We start from the raw sequence: 15,397 nt of genomic DNA, 5'->3' as shown, positions 1-15,397 counted from the left end.
CCTCGAGCCATGGTAGTTTGCTACAGCCCGGTTCACCGGAGTCCTGCTAGCCCAGCACTACTGCTCAGGACACTTGACTGGCCGGCATGTGTTTCACTTCATTCCTATGTCTGTCCCTTCGGGGAAATGTCACACGGTGACATCCGGAGTCCTGCCTGGCCTGCTACAGCCCGGGTTCCCCGGAGTCCTGTTAGCCCAGTGCTACAGCCCGGATTCACACGCTGATGACCGACATGCTCGATGTGATTCACGTATGCCTGTCTCCATAGGTGTGTGCCGCTTTGGGTTCACGACTAGCCATGTCGGCCCGGGTTCTCTGTCATATGGATGCTAGCGACACTATCATATACGTGAGCCAAAAGGCGCAAACGGTCCCGAGCCATGGTAAGGCGACAGCCGTGGGGATACCGTGCGTGAGGCCGCAATGTGATATGAAGTGTTACCGGCTAGATCAATGTGACTTGGAATCGGGGTCCTGATAGCATTGGCATCAGAACCGGACTGCCTGTAGGTTCGTTGAGCCAAACTGGTCGATGTCGAGTCTAGAAATGCTTTAGCTATATGTAGGGGAATTGATTGTGGGAGGGAATGTAAGGCTCTTTTACTCCTTTACCTTATGCCCTCTGATCTGAGTCATTCTCTTCTCATTCAACATGGGTTAAGGACTAGGCTCTCTTCTTCTATCAGGTTCACGTGTTACTAAATCGTAGTAGCTTATAGGATTGTTGTTACAAGCCTCAGTACAGTTTCTACTACTTTTAGTATGTTGCAAGTTGAATCAGAACCTTGATATGATGTTGTTGAGTGGTATTGCAAAGTGTTGTGCATGTCTCAAATCTTTTTTTGAGCATTTACAGCTGTTATGTTGTCCAATTTTCCCTAGAAATTCTAATATCTTTGCATTGTGGTTATGCTTTCAGATGGCCACTCGTGCTCAAAACCAAGTGGTTCGCCTGACCCGGTGCCTCGATGTGCCAGGTCATACTGCTATATTAGTCCGGATAATGATCGAGACGGGTTACCGTTGGTATCCCGAATACACTGTCGAAGAGCAATTCCAAGACATTAATCAAAGCCAATATTTCTGCACCGTCAGGATATTTCCTTCTTATCCTGGATCTACCGAGCCCCTCCACTATTCCTATGGACTCGGGGTTACTGTTGAGATGGCTGTGCAGGATGCTGCCAATTCCATGATGACCATCATGCGAGTCCAGACTGGCCTGCTTCAGAACACCGACTTCCGTTATATGCCAGCTTCACTCCCGGGAGCGCAAGGGTATCTCCGGGCTATCTATGCTGACTCCACACGTGAGGACTCACTAACTCGCACCACTGCCGAGATGCTCGAGGATAAGGACCGAGAGAACCGGGCCTTGAGACTGGAGCTTTTCAACACCCGTGCTGATCATTGGGCCACTTTGACTCGGTTTGCACCTGCTGTGCAAGCTGGATGTATGGATATGAGGGATCTGTATCCTGTGAGATATGCTCTGCCAGACATGGTGGATTGGCGTGATGTGGGAGGCATCACCCACCCCGTGGTCCCTGTAGGCCACCGTTTGTTGGTCCAAGACCTCATCCTAGCCCCTTTGGTCCACAAGCTCCTTAGGACCGTCTGTTCCCGGATGATCATGTTGAACTTCCAGGCTATGGAGGTGACTTGTATGAGGACTACTACGGAGCTGTCTGAGTTAGTAGTAGTATCACTAGTATTGTAATAGTTGTATCTTCATTGTCCTGCGTGACTTGTGGAATATGACTTAGTGTGTAATCAATTCCGGAGGTGTAGACAAATAATGTATAGGAGCTTGGAATGCCTCCGATGAGATGTAACGTCTTTCATCATAGTTGTACTGCAGCCTGGGCTTGTACTAAACTATGTATGGTGTGTATGACCGTTGGTATATATATGGCAGTTCTATATTACCATGACATACGGATGAACATCTCTGCATTCCGTGTTATCCATTACATTCTGCACTTCCTTGGTAAGTTGTGCCATCCTTATCTAAACCGTTGCCTTGTTTTCTCCTAGGATGGTCAACACCCGCAGCAACCCTGCTGCCCCGGAGCATGGGGAAGCCAGTGCAGTTAGGGGTGAAAATCTGCCTCACCCGCCTTCTCTGGCCGAAGTGATGCTGGAGGCGGAAAGAAACAAGCATGAGACTAACCACTTGCTGGAGCGGATTGAGCAGAACACTGCACGCCATGAGCGAAATGACTTGGTGTCAATCAATGACTTCATCAAGTTGTACCCACCAAAGTTTAACCATTCCGTCGAGCCCCTCGACACGGATGACTGGCTTCGAAGCATCACCCACAAGCTTCGTTCTGCCAACGTAGCCGAAGCTGATAAGGTTACTTATGCTGCCTATCACCTCGAAGGCCCTGCTAGTCTTTGGTGGGAAAATTTTGAAGCTATGCGCCCGATCGGCCAAATCACTACTTGGGCTGAATTCAGTGAGGCTTTTTGTGCGCATCACATCCCGGAAGGTCTCATAGAACGCAAGAGGGAAGAGTTCTGCAACTTCACCCAAGGAAGACTGACTGTGGATGCATATAGTCGTGAATTTGGGAATCTGGCACGATATGCTCCTGAAGAAGAATCTACCGATGCTAAGAAGCAGGCAAGGTTCCGCAAGGGACTTAGCCCTGAGCTTTGCCGCGATCTTCGTCTGCACGAGTGCACCTCCCTTCAGAAGTTGGTCAATAAAGCCATCAATGCTGAGACAAGCCAGTCTGATTATGACGCTTCACGCAAGCACTCCCGTGATTTTGGCTCTTCATCCGGCTCTGAATCTCAGAATTGCCGGGTGTGGATTCCAAGCACGGCACTGCCACCCAGGTTCATTCCGAGGCCATCCTTTGAGGCACCTCGTCCCAACCAGCAGTTTGCACCATCCATGCCATATGGTGGCCCCACTGCTAATGCTGCTCCACGCCCCAATGTTGTGACATGTTTCAAGTGTGGAGAGCCGGGTCACTATAGTCGAGAGTGTCCCCAGAACAACAACCCCAATCAGTCTGGAAAGTCCGTTGGTCATGGTAAGCTAGCGGGAAAGGCATTCTACGCCAAGCCGGTCACCACTGTACGTGGCCATGTCAACTATGTCTCAGCCGAGGAGGCTCATGAGGATCCTAACATCGTCCTTGGTACGATCCATACATTTCGATGCTCTTTATCCTACTACAGCCGCATACATTCAGCATAAATCTTTTTAAGGCATGTATGATGATGAAAATGATAGGATACATGAATCACATATATTAACTAATTTATTCAGTCGGAATTAATACAAGTATCAGTAAGTTGGATAAATAGGACCCATTCAGGCATAAACACAGCCACTTGTGAGACACATATGCCTTTCATTCATGCATAATCACATCCTCTAAAATAGAAGATTTTTGCATGGAATCGGGTGAACCGGCTACCTGTACTCCGGTGGACTGACGGCTCTATCGAGGTGGAGTGATGCGGAGCATCCAATGGACATCACCATGTCAAGAGTCCGTTTGGCAAGTGACACGTGCGACATCTACTTCACATACATAAAGGTGAATCATCTCCTTTACACGTGCTCACTTGACACCTTCGAGGATGGTATACTACTTGACACCCCTCTCGTGTGCATGTATAGGTATTGTCGGAACACTACTGTCAGGACCCCGATTCCAAGTCACATCGATCTAGCCGGTAACACTTCATATCACATTGCGGCCTCACGCACGATATCCCCACGGGTGTCGCCTTACCATGGCCCGGGACCGTTTGCGCCTTTTGGCTCATGTATATGATAGTGTCGCTAGCATCCATATGACAGAGAACCCGGGACGACATGGCTAGTCATGAACCCAAAGCGGCACAGACCTATGGAGACAGGCATACGTGAATCACATCGAGCATGTCGGTCATCAGCGTGTGAATCCGGCCTGTAGCACTGGGCTAACAGGACTCCGGGGAACCCGGGCTGTAGCAGGCAAGGCAGGACTCCGGATGTCACCGCGTGACATTTCCCCGAAGGGACAGACATAGGAACGAAGTGAAACACATGCCGGCCAGTCAAGTGTCCTGAGCAGTAGTGCTGGGCTAGCAGGACTCCGGTGAACCGGGCTGTAGCAAACTACCATGGCTCGAGGAACACTAGACTACATTTCCCCATAAGAAAGGCTTCCAAGGATAAACAACTATCTTGTCGGATCCCACACATACCAAGCATTTCAATCATACACACAATATGCTCGATATGTGTAAATACAGCATGGCATCACAACAAAACTCTACAACTCAAGTACTTTATTTAAAGGCTCCAGAGAGCCATACATAACATGTTCATACAGGTAGGGGTCACATGACCCGACACTCAAGTCATACAAGCATACAAGCACATGTGGAAGCAAATAGTTTGAGTACAGACACTAGAAAGAAAGAAGGCTTCTCGAAGCCTGTCTATCTACATAGGGCCCTCCATGGCCAGGATCACCACCTGGGTGGCAAGTCACTCATCGACGTCGAGATCTACATAAAACCCATCGGAGGGGGCGGTGTTGTCGTCTGAAAACACTAATTAAAAAACATGAGTACAAAGGTACTCAGCAAGTCTTACATCAGAACCTACTATACATGCTCATTCTCAAGAAGGTGGTGGAGTTATTGCAGCAAGCCAGCTTTGACTCTTGGCTAAGCTATCCTACGGGACACCACTAGTAAAATAGTTTTCGCACACGAGTCCACTAATCACCAACACAATACTCCACTAGGGATCCTCCCTCGTCATCCTACGAGAGAGCCATCCTCGGTACTCACACTTATCTTGAGTCTTTTAGTAGTATCCATTAACTTGTCTATGAACTGTATAGGCAACCAAGTAGTCCTTTACCACAGACGCAGCTATTCGAATAGATGATGTTAACCCTGCAGGGGTGTACTTCTTCATACATGCTCTCACCACTTACCGCCGTTTACACGACATGTACTCGGCAACCTTCAAGCGGAAGCCCAACGAGGGTGTCGGCCACGGCCTACCTAAACACTCAAGTCTCTAGTCTAGGTTTATCGCCTATCCAGGTTCCATCCGCAGGGAGTCCGGCCGAGGTTTCCACATATGGCCCCGAATGATGTGAACAGGGTTCCCGAGACACCAAACGGGTGACTCGGTACACCATGCCATAGTGTATCTACCGCAACATAGCCCACCCCTAGGTTCAGCGCTACGCACGGCTGCCAACACATAACCTACAAACACCAGAAACTAATTGCAACTCCTGGACAAAGTACTAGAGTGATTAAGAAGCCGAGAGGGTCCAATGGTTTCGGGCCCAATGTGTGGTAGTAACTGAATCTTAAATCACACATACAGATCTCAGTTCTTAGGGACGGCCTCAATGAAACAACCCACCATGTACTCCTACATGGCCTCTCATCGATACCTTTACCAAAACATGTTCAACACATCCCTCACATTACAGACATAATCATTTCACTCTAGCCCATCACCCAGATGAACCAGACCTGACACAACTCTAAGCATAGCAGGCATAACAAGGTAGGAAAGACAAACATGGCTCAATCAACTCCTACACATGCTAGTGGGTTTCATCTAGTTACTGTGGCAATGACAAGTCATGCAGAGGATAAGGGTTCAACTACCGTAGCACACAGCAGTTTGAAACGATGTTGTCTTAATGCAGTAAATGAGAGCAGAGGCGGGAGCATGGGATTGTATCGATATGATCAATAATGGGGCTGCTTGCCTGATGGAGTAGTAGTAGGGTACTGCCCTTCAGTTGGATACTCGGAGATATCCTGGGAGGCAGAACCTACCACGAGGGACACACAAAACATAATCAACACATGACAATATGCAACAATATGATGCATGCTATGACATGGCAAAATGATGTGTCCTGCCTAATGCAATGTGAAACAAGTTGAAATGGGTCCATTTGAACCAAAGATTCAAATGGAAGTTAAAGTTCTTGTGCATAATAAGTGTGTTAGCTTGTTTCACCTAAACAGCAAGGTTAAAGTGGTTTGTCATGCATGAAACCATTACATATGGATAGATTGAATTTTTCTAATCATTTTTCATATATAATTTGTTTGATTTGGAGCTATGGTTGATTTTCTATGATCTTTAGAAGTTTTGGATATTTCCTAGAATTTCCTATATAATAATAAATCCAGAAAAAGAATAATTGCGTCAGCACTGCGTCACTGTGACGTCAGCGAGTCAAAGGCGCCAGGGCCAGTCAAACCTGACTGGTGGGCCCCGTCTGTCAGTGTCTCAGCTAACTAACAGAGTTAAGTTAGTACTAATTAACTGTTAGTGGGGCCTGGGCCCACATGTCAGTGACCTAAACTAACTAAAATTAGTTAATACTAATCCTAAACTAATTAGCAGGTCGGCCCCACCTGTCATAGGCTCAGGGGGGAAGTCAACTTGGGCCCACACGTCAGTCCACGGGTCAAGACATGGTCAACTCGCCGGCGGCTTGACGCCGGTGACGACAAACGCGGCGGAGGGGCTCGGGTTTTGCCCACAGTCGACCAAATTGACTGCAGTTTGGTCCTACGAGTAGCTGGGGGCAAGCCGCGGCGTTTGGTGGCAGTGGGTGGAGCTAGGGTGGCCAAAAACGTCGCCGGCGACGTGTTTGGCGGCGGCCGGAGCTCGGGTGAGCTCGGACCCGTCGCTGGGAGGCAAGGCGAGGCATGGGCGTGGTGCGTTGTGCTCCTGGAGAGGTGGTGAAGTTAGTGGACTAACTGGCGTGGCCGTGGCATGGCCGGAGCCTCATCGACGACGAGCTCCGTGGCGGTGTGTGCGTGCGAACTCCGTGTGCTCGCTGTGGTGCATGAGAAGGAGAGCGGAGAGGATAGGGAGGTGGCTAAGCTCACGGCGGTTGCGACGGAGTTGACGGCGAGGTCGGAGACGAGCCGAAGCAAGCGGGGCGGCGGAGGCGATCTGGCCGGCAGGAGGTTGAAGACGAGCTTGGTGAAGATGCTCGGGGGCCTCCGGCGGGGCGTGGCTCGGTGGGACAGTCGAGGAGGGAGTGGCGGAGCTTCAGGACACGGCGGGGCGGTGCGAGGATGACGGTGGACGTGAGAACTACGGTGGCGTGGCTGCGGCAGCGTCGGCCATGGATTCAGGGAGCGAGGGAGAGAGCAAGGGGAGGAATGAGGTGTCCAGGGGGTCGGGGTGGCGCCGCGGAGGCGTTTCGAGGCATCACGCTGGCGCGGGCGACGGCAGGCAGAGAGGTGGCGTGGCGAGCTCCTGTGCTCGCCGTCGAGCACCTGCTCGCCTCGCTGGCTAGGCGAAGCAGCTGCGTGGAGCGGCTGCTGGGCTGGGCCAGCTAGGTGGGCCGGCTGGTGGGGTGCATCAGCCGTGACATTGGCTTTTCCAGGGGTGTAAGTTATTCCTAAGTCGTAATCCGAGATCAACTCGACCCAACGTCGTTGTCTGAGATTCAAATCCGGTTGGGTGAAGATATATTTCAAACTTTGGTGATCGGTGAAGATCTCGCAACGATTACCGATAAGGTAATGTCGCCATGTTTTGAGTGCATGGACTACAGCTGCAAGCTCTAGATCATGTGTGGGATCATTTTCCTCATGTGGGTGTAATTGCCGTGAAGCATAGGCAATTACCTAACGATCTTGCATGAGTATGCAACATAGTCCTTGTCGCGAGGTGTCGCAATAGATAATAAAGTCCTTGGAGAAATCTGGTGGTACCAGTACGGGAGCAGATGTCAGGCGTCTTTTCAGTTCCTGAAAGCTGAACTCGCACTGTGGGGTCCAGTCAAACTTTTTATCTTTCTTGAGGAGTTAGTTAGAGGTTTAGCAACCTTGGAGAAATTCTCGACGAAGCGGCGGCAATAGCTCGCTAAGCCAAGGAAGCTCCGAACTTGCTTGACCGTCTCAGTTGGAGTCCAATCAAGGACGGCTTGAACTCGCTCGGGATTGACACAATACCCTTACCAGAGATTACATGGCCTAAATAGGTCACTTCTGGCAACCAAAATTCACACTTGGAGAATTTGGCATAAAGGTGATGCTCTCGAAGTTTGTCAACACTAGCCTTAGATGTTTGGCATGTTCCTCTTCATTCTTGGAGTAGATGAGTATGTCATTGAGGTAAACTACGACGAATTTATCCAAATACTCCATGAAAACTGAGTACATTAACCGAGAGAAGGTGGCCGGGGCATTGGTTAAACCGAAGGACATGACGGTATACTCGTATTGGCCATAACGAGTAACAAAGGCCGTTTTGGGAATGTCCTCGTTTCTGATTTTGATTTGATGGTAGCCTAACCTCAAATCCATCTTGGAAAAGACTGAGGATCCAGCGAGCTAATCATACAGATCGTTGATCCTGGGAAGCGGATACTTATTCTTGATAGTGACCAAGTTGACAGGTCGGTAATCTACAACCATCCGATCCATTCCATCCTTCTTCTTGACGAAGAGGACGGGGCAAGCCCAAGGAGAGGAACTAGGACGGATGAAACCCTTTTTCAAGGACTCATCGAGTTGGTTCTTAAGCTCGGCTGGTTCTAAGGGTGCCATCTTATAGGGTCTTCTAGAAATTGGAACGATTCCTGGAACAAGGTCTATCACAAACTCGACATCCCTGTCAGGTGGAACACCTGGCAGTTCTTCTGGAAAGACATTCGGAAAGTCCCGGACTACCAGAATATCTTCAAGGTCTAGAAGGAGGTTGGCATTTAGGGAGTAAAGTTGGCGCTTGGCCACTCGAGTTAAGACATTGACTGTCTTGCCCGATGGGTGAGTAAGTTGAACGGTTCTAGTGGCACAATCAATCTTAGCGTAATGAGCTAACATCCAGTCCATACCCAAGATGATGTTAATGTCCGAGGACTTGAGAGCTATTAAGGATGCAAGGAAGACAAGTCTATCAACAAGAATTTCGTTCCCATGGCTTACTCTAGAAGTTTGCCATTTGGAACCCGGAGTTTGAATTACCATGGAAGTGGGCATGTGACAGAATGTCGTGTTATGCAATCGAGCATAGTTCTCGGATATGAATGAATGAGATGCTCCAGTATCGAAAAGAACAGATGCCAGATGGCAATTAACAAGGAGCGTACCCAGGACGACGTTAGGATCCTCATGAGCCTCCTCGGCTGAGACATAGTGGCTCAGTTTGTTTTTGTCTTATCAAGGACGACGTTAGGATCTATTAACAAGGAGCGTACCAAGGACGACGTTAGGATTCATGTATCCTATCATTTTCATCATCATACATGCCTTAAAAAGATTTATGCTGAATGCGGCTGTAGTAGGATAAAGAGCATCCGAATGTATGCGGCTGTAGTACGTGAGCTATCTCAAGTTCTTGGAAAACATATAAAACAGTACGGTGTTTCTGCAAAAAATTCAGACTGTTTTCTAGTTATACAACAATTTACTATATGGTAGAATTGTAGTTGTTCAGTAAAAAAGGTTCACTACCCCAACTGGGGGATTTTCAATCCGTACTACTACTGCTGCGGAGGGGCTTTGTAGTACTTCCGGCTGCCTTTACTATGAGGAGCGCCCTCAGTTAGAGGCGGAGGAGGAGGAGCCTACCATGAGTTGGGCAACCGCAATACGGTACCTGCCGCTATTGCAGCTTTAGTAACGCTCACCTCGAACACCCTCTGTCGCCCCAGACAACCCCTATTGAAGCGATGGTTCCCCTCGTCGACCTCCAGATTCCTCGCCTCTGAGGCGGCGTGTGTCATGGCCACGACAATGGTAAGGCTCTTTGCATGCTCGACGAGGCGCCCCTCCTACCCCCGCAGGAACTCGGTGTAGTGCGCAAGGTTGCTGACGCACGTGCAGGCATCCACCTCTGCCTCACGCCTTCGGGCGACGGTGGCAGAGCGGGTGATGACCCCGACGGTTGAAGGTGCGCTGGCGGCCACGCCCGCCGACGACGAGGTGGCGGCCACAACCACCACCACCCGCCTTCGGGCCATGGTGGCGGAGCGGGTGATGGCCATGGTGCCCGACAGTGGGGTGGCGGCCACAACGGCCACCGCCTGCCTTCGGGCCGCGGTGGCGGAGCGGGCGATGGCCCTGGATATTGACGGTGGTGTGGCGGCAATGGCGGCCGGCAACAGCTACCGACGGGCACCGGCGGCGGAGCGTGTGGTCGGTGTTTCGTGCACGCCCAACAGGGGCGCCACACGCACTACACTACGCTGGGGATTGCGCCGGCGCCGTGGTGTATCTTCCCAGCTGGAGCTGTCCTCTGATGACGGCGGAGTGGCTGAGCGACGATGATGGACCGGTGCCATTGGCGATTGTGGGAGAAGCAGGCGAGATAAGCTACAGGGAGGGAGGGGAAAATGCGACGCATGACTCGCCGGCCATGAGGGTTTTTATAGCAGGCCGGTAAGCATTGGGATTTTGGGGGATTTCACCGAGTCAGGCGGGAAGCTTGCGCAGGAACCTACAAGGTTGCGCGAGAACGGGTTCACCGATGATTTATTGGCACTACCGTTTGGCCAAAAGAACGCCCCCGCACGCTGCGCAAGCTTGCGCTATAAGCCATCTGCGGCAGCGGGGTGGCCAGACGTGCGAGAGGAGTACGAAAGGGCACGTACACATACGGTTAATAAAAAACATTTGCGATTTAATTACCTACTATACCCCGTCCTGGTTTATAAGTATGATTTGACTAATAAAATAGGAATGCATGTCGCTAAAGATTATATAGTTGGATTGGTATTTGAACATAGTAACCAATTATATAATGCTTATAACATTCATTAACATGTTGTTGGTTAAAATTGAGGGCAAAGTATGGCACACAATATAAAGGGGACTATAGACTAGACAAAGGTGGTAGCACACAGCTGCTCTCTACGCACGACGCAACTGTCGGCCAGCTTGTAGGCGACCATTTCATGTGTGTTCACTTCTCTATGCGTGTGGTTGCCTGTGGTTCAGGCGGCCACGGCGCGCTCTGCTCGCGTCCCACCACACGCGCTCTGCTCTCGCGTCCCTCCGGGTGCTCTACCCTCGTCCCTCCATGCGCGCTGCCAGTGTTTGGGGCTGGCGCACGATCACGCACGTTCGTGTGCATGCGGTTGCGCCGGGCACGGCGCGATGATGCAGTTACCCACTACAAAAACTGCCATGCGGACGCGCCGAGAATCCATGCCGGCCGATCCCCTTTTATTCCTGCGGCCATTTACCTTCATCTCTCATCTCACACTACAGAATAAGCACAACCATGAGGACACATATAGGGAGGACATCCAGCGGTTCCAATGGTGTTCCCCGTGGCTCCAATGGCGCTCCCAGCGGCCGCCGACGACAATGGCAGGCAGTTCACCACGCAACAAGTTCTGGACACCAACGTGAGCGGGAAGGTTCTCTCAGTTGTGTACATGAACGATCTGGTCTCGGTGGAGAGCTCCATCCAAACTATGGAGAAGTTCCGTGCTGAGGACAAGTACCAAGTGGTCGGCTTCGACCTAGAGTACACTATGGTTCGTGCCGGGCATGATCAGAAGGTTGTCGTCACCTAGTTGTGCGTGCGACATGACGTCCTCGTCCACCACTACCACCTGCCCACAACACCTTGCGAGCATTTCTCCAGGTTTGTCAACAGCTCCGACTACAGTTTCGTTGCGGTGGACACCAGCAACGATCTAAAAGCGCTCAAGGTTTCGGGCTTGAAATGCTCGAATCTTGTCAACATCCAGCGCCACTACAAGGTCTGGGGCAGCGACAAAAACAAACTGAGCTCCTTGGTTGACCTCTCCTTGGCCATCATCGACCCCTACTACATGAAGATGTAGAATGAGAGAAATAAGGACAAGAACGCCTAGCACAGTGTGTGGCCTGAGAGACTGGATGAACAACATGTCAAGTACGCGGCCATGGGCGCGTACACAAGCTACGAGATGTACAGGCGGGTCATTGACATGAGGAACTGTCTTCTTACTGACCCAAACGAGGGATCGAGCCACATAGCAGTGGCGGGAGCGTAAAAAGAAGTAGATGACTAGATGATCATTTCTCCTACTTTAGAATGCATGCAATTGTTTATTGAGGTGTGTGCGAATGATCTGGATAGTCACTTATGTAATTGGATGTTTCTTTCAGTTATATATATACATGTTATCCTACTATCGACGGAGCAAATCACATTGCTTATTAGCAGCAATCGTCTGTGTTATTATTGGTCTTTGCACACATTTCTGATTACAGACCTGTTTGCCGCGTATCACACACATCTTGTTCAGTTGAACCGTTTCCATTGTGTTGCCTAATCACACACAGTTCATCCTAGTGAACCATATGTTGTATAACGCACATGCCTTCATTTGGGTGCCCGTTTCTTTTGTTCCTCCTCATCCCAAACAGTTAATTGAGCTGAACCGTATGCCCTGCATCGCACACGCAACTAAAATATGAACCGTGTTTCATGCATCCGTCATTGCAAACATTTTGCACCTTTTTTGACGGTTTTTTACACCACCGTTTCCTATTATGGCATCACACACAGTTTCGTTGATGGGACTCTGATCATAGTGTCGCGTTTGGACCATCCTGCAGTAGTGGGTATCAATTATGTTGGTCTAAACATTTATGGGAGTACCTAAGATATATTGTTTGATTCTTTGACCATTTACCACCTTCGGATTTGTGCCTTCGGTGTTGTTGATTTTGATGGCACCGGAATGATAGACCTCCTCGATAATGTAAGGACCTTCCCATTTGGAGAGAAGCTTTCCTGCAAAAAATCTCAAAGGAGAATTGCATAGCAAAACATGATCACCTACGTTAAACTCACTCTTTTGTATCCTTTTATCATGCCATCTTTTAACTTTTTCTTTAAACAACTTGGCATTCTCATAGGCTTGGGTTATCCATTCATCAAGTGAGCTAATGTCAAGTAACCTCTTCTCACCGGCAAGTTTGAAATCATAGTTGAGATCTTTAATAGCCCAATGCCTTATGTTCTAATTCAAGAGGTAAGTGACAAGCCTTTCCATAAACCATTTTATAGGGAGACACACCCATAGGATTCTTATAAGCAGTTCTATAAGCCCATAATGCATCATCAAGTTTCTTAGACCAATTCTTCCTAGATCTATTAACAGTCTTTTGCAAAATCAATTTAATCTCTCTATTACTCAATTCTACTTGACCACTAGACTGAGGATGTTATGGAGATGCAATTATATGGTTAACATCATACTTAGCAAACATTTTACGGAAAGCACCATGAATAGAATGTGAACCACCATCACTCATTAAATATCTAGGGACTCCAAACCTCGAAAAAATAACTTCTTTAAGCATCTTAATAGAAGTGTTATGATCAACACTACTAGTTGGAATAGCTTCTACCCACTTAGTAACGTAATCAACAAGAACTAAAATATGTGTACACCCATTAGAGGAAGGAAAAGGTCCCATATAATCAAAGCCCCAAACATCGAATGGTTCAATAACAAGTGAATAATTCATAGGCATGTCCTGAGATCCACTAATATTGCCAATCCTCTGGCATTCATCACAAGATAAGACAAACTTATTAGCATCCTTCAAGAGAGTAGGATCTGTTCTATGTCCTTGTGTGTAGTTCTATCTCTAGCATGGTGTCCTCCATAAGACTTAGAGTGGCACTTGCGTAGGATCTGTTCTTGTTCATGCTCACATACACACACCTAATAACACCATCTACTCCTTTATAAAGGTGTGGGTCATCCCAAAAGTAATGCCTTCAATCATAGAATAACATTTTCTTCTGCTAGTATGTGAAACTAGGTGGTATAAATTTAGCAAGAATGCAATTAGCATAATTAGCATACCATGGAGTATTACGAGAAGCATTTATGACAGCTAATTGTTCATCAGGAAAGCTATCATCAATAGGCAGTGGGTCATCAAGAACATTCTCTAACATAGACAAGTTGTCTACAACGGGGTTCTCATCTAATAATTCTAGGTTTAGCATCTTTCTTTTCCATAAGATATTTATTAGCAGCATGATCAGTGTGAACAATTACTTTGGAATCAACAGTATAAGATCTGAACTTATCAGAAGCAAAAACAAATGCTAAAAATTCTTTTTCGGTAGTAGCATAATTTCTTTGGGCATTGTCTAGTGTTTTACTAGCATAATTAATAACATTTAATTTCTGAACAACTATTTGTCCTAGAGTATCACCAATAGCATAATCACTAGCATCACACATAATTTCAAAGGGTAAATTCCAATCAGGTGGTTGAACAATAGGTGCAGAAATCAAGGCTTTCTTAAGTATTTCAAATGCTTCTACACAATCATCATAAAAAAGGAACATCTTTTTGCAAGAGATTAGTGAGAGGCTGTCGGCGTTGTGGGAACTGGGGTACCCAGACTTGCCTGCCTGCGGCCCACGGTGTGGCTCCATCAACAGCCTGGTACGGCCCATCTTTGGCACCAACAACACAAGACCCTCGCGAGGGGCCAAGCCTTGCGAGGCAGACGACGCCAAGACCTCTAGAAGGAGCGGCCTCCTTAGGTGGGCTCCTAAGGAGCAGAGATTTCTATGCGAGCCCTCACCTCGTGAGGTTCGGATGATGCAAGCCATGACGACCAAGGCCAGGCAGGCACAGTACAACAAGTTTCCTCTTTGGTGCTAATGAGGCAAGCGCAGGCGCGGAGTCCCGAGGTATCAACCAAAGGTTTCCATTTCCATGCTACAAGACCAAGACTGTTAGGATGGCAGGATGGAGGTCATCGCCGAGCCCACCACGGTGTCACGACCAGAAGCTTTGCAAGCATAGACCACCTTTCGACAGGATAAGATGTACTAATTGTCTCCCTTCGAATTTGGCCATTGTGGGACCCCTTCCCGCCATCGTTTTGGGGAAAGAGGACCAAGTCCACCATAACTATAGCCTAGCCACTACCATAGAGGGGGACTGATCAGTTATACCACCCTCACTAGCTCACACAAACACAAGAACACACGTCCAGAGGTTGTTCTCCCACTATACTAGTTCATCCTTCAGCTCACCTCGAGGCTAATCCACCATAAAGGAGTGGAGTTTTACACCACAAGGTGGCCCGAACCTGGGTAAACTGTTGTGTCCCATTTTCTTCCAATTCATCGAGCTAGGCTGTGAGATCGACGAGTTGGTAGGCTGGGGAGGTCGAGTTCTTCACACGCACCCCAGAGTTCGAATCTATCTTGGGTATGCGGAGCCCCAGATCCGACATTTGGCACACCAGGTAGGGGTGCGTCAAAGATTCACCTCTTCGCCTGTTGTACTCCATCTGCATCGTTTGGCTCTCATGGCGGGCGCTGCTCCACCGACCGGACCGACGAGTGCGTTCGGAGGCGCCATGGGCCTCCGGGCTTTCACCCCCTCCTTGCG

This window comes from Triticum urartu, chromosome 3A (assembly GCF_056163025.1).
Source record: "Triticum urartu cultivar PI428250 chromosome 3A, HENAU_Tu73, whole genome shotgun sequence".
NCBI lineage: Eukaryota > Viridiplantae > Streptophyta > Magnoliopsida > Poales > Poaceae > Triticum > Triticum urartu.
The sequence above is the reverse complement of the archived record's forward strand: the minus strand, read 5'-3'. Positions refer to the sequence as shown.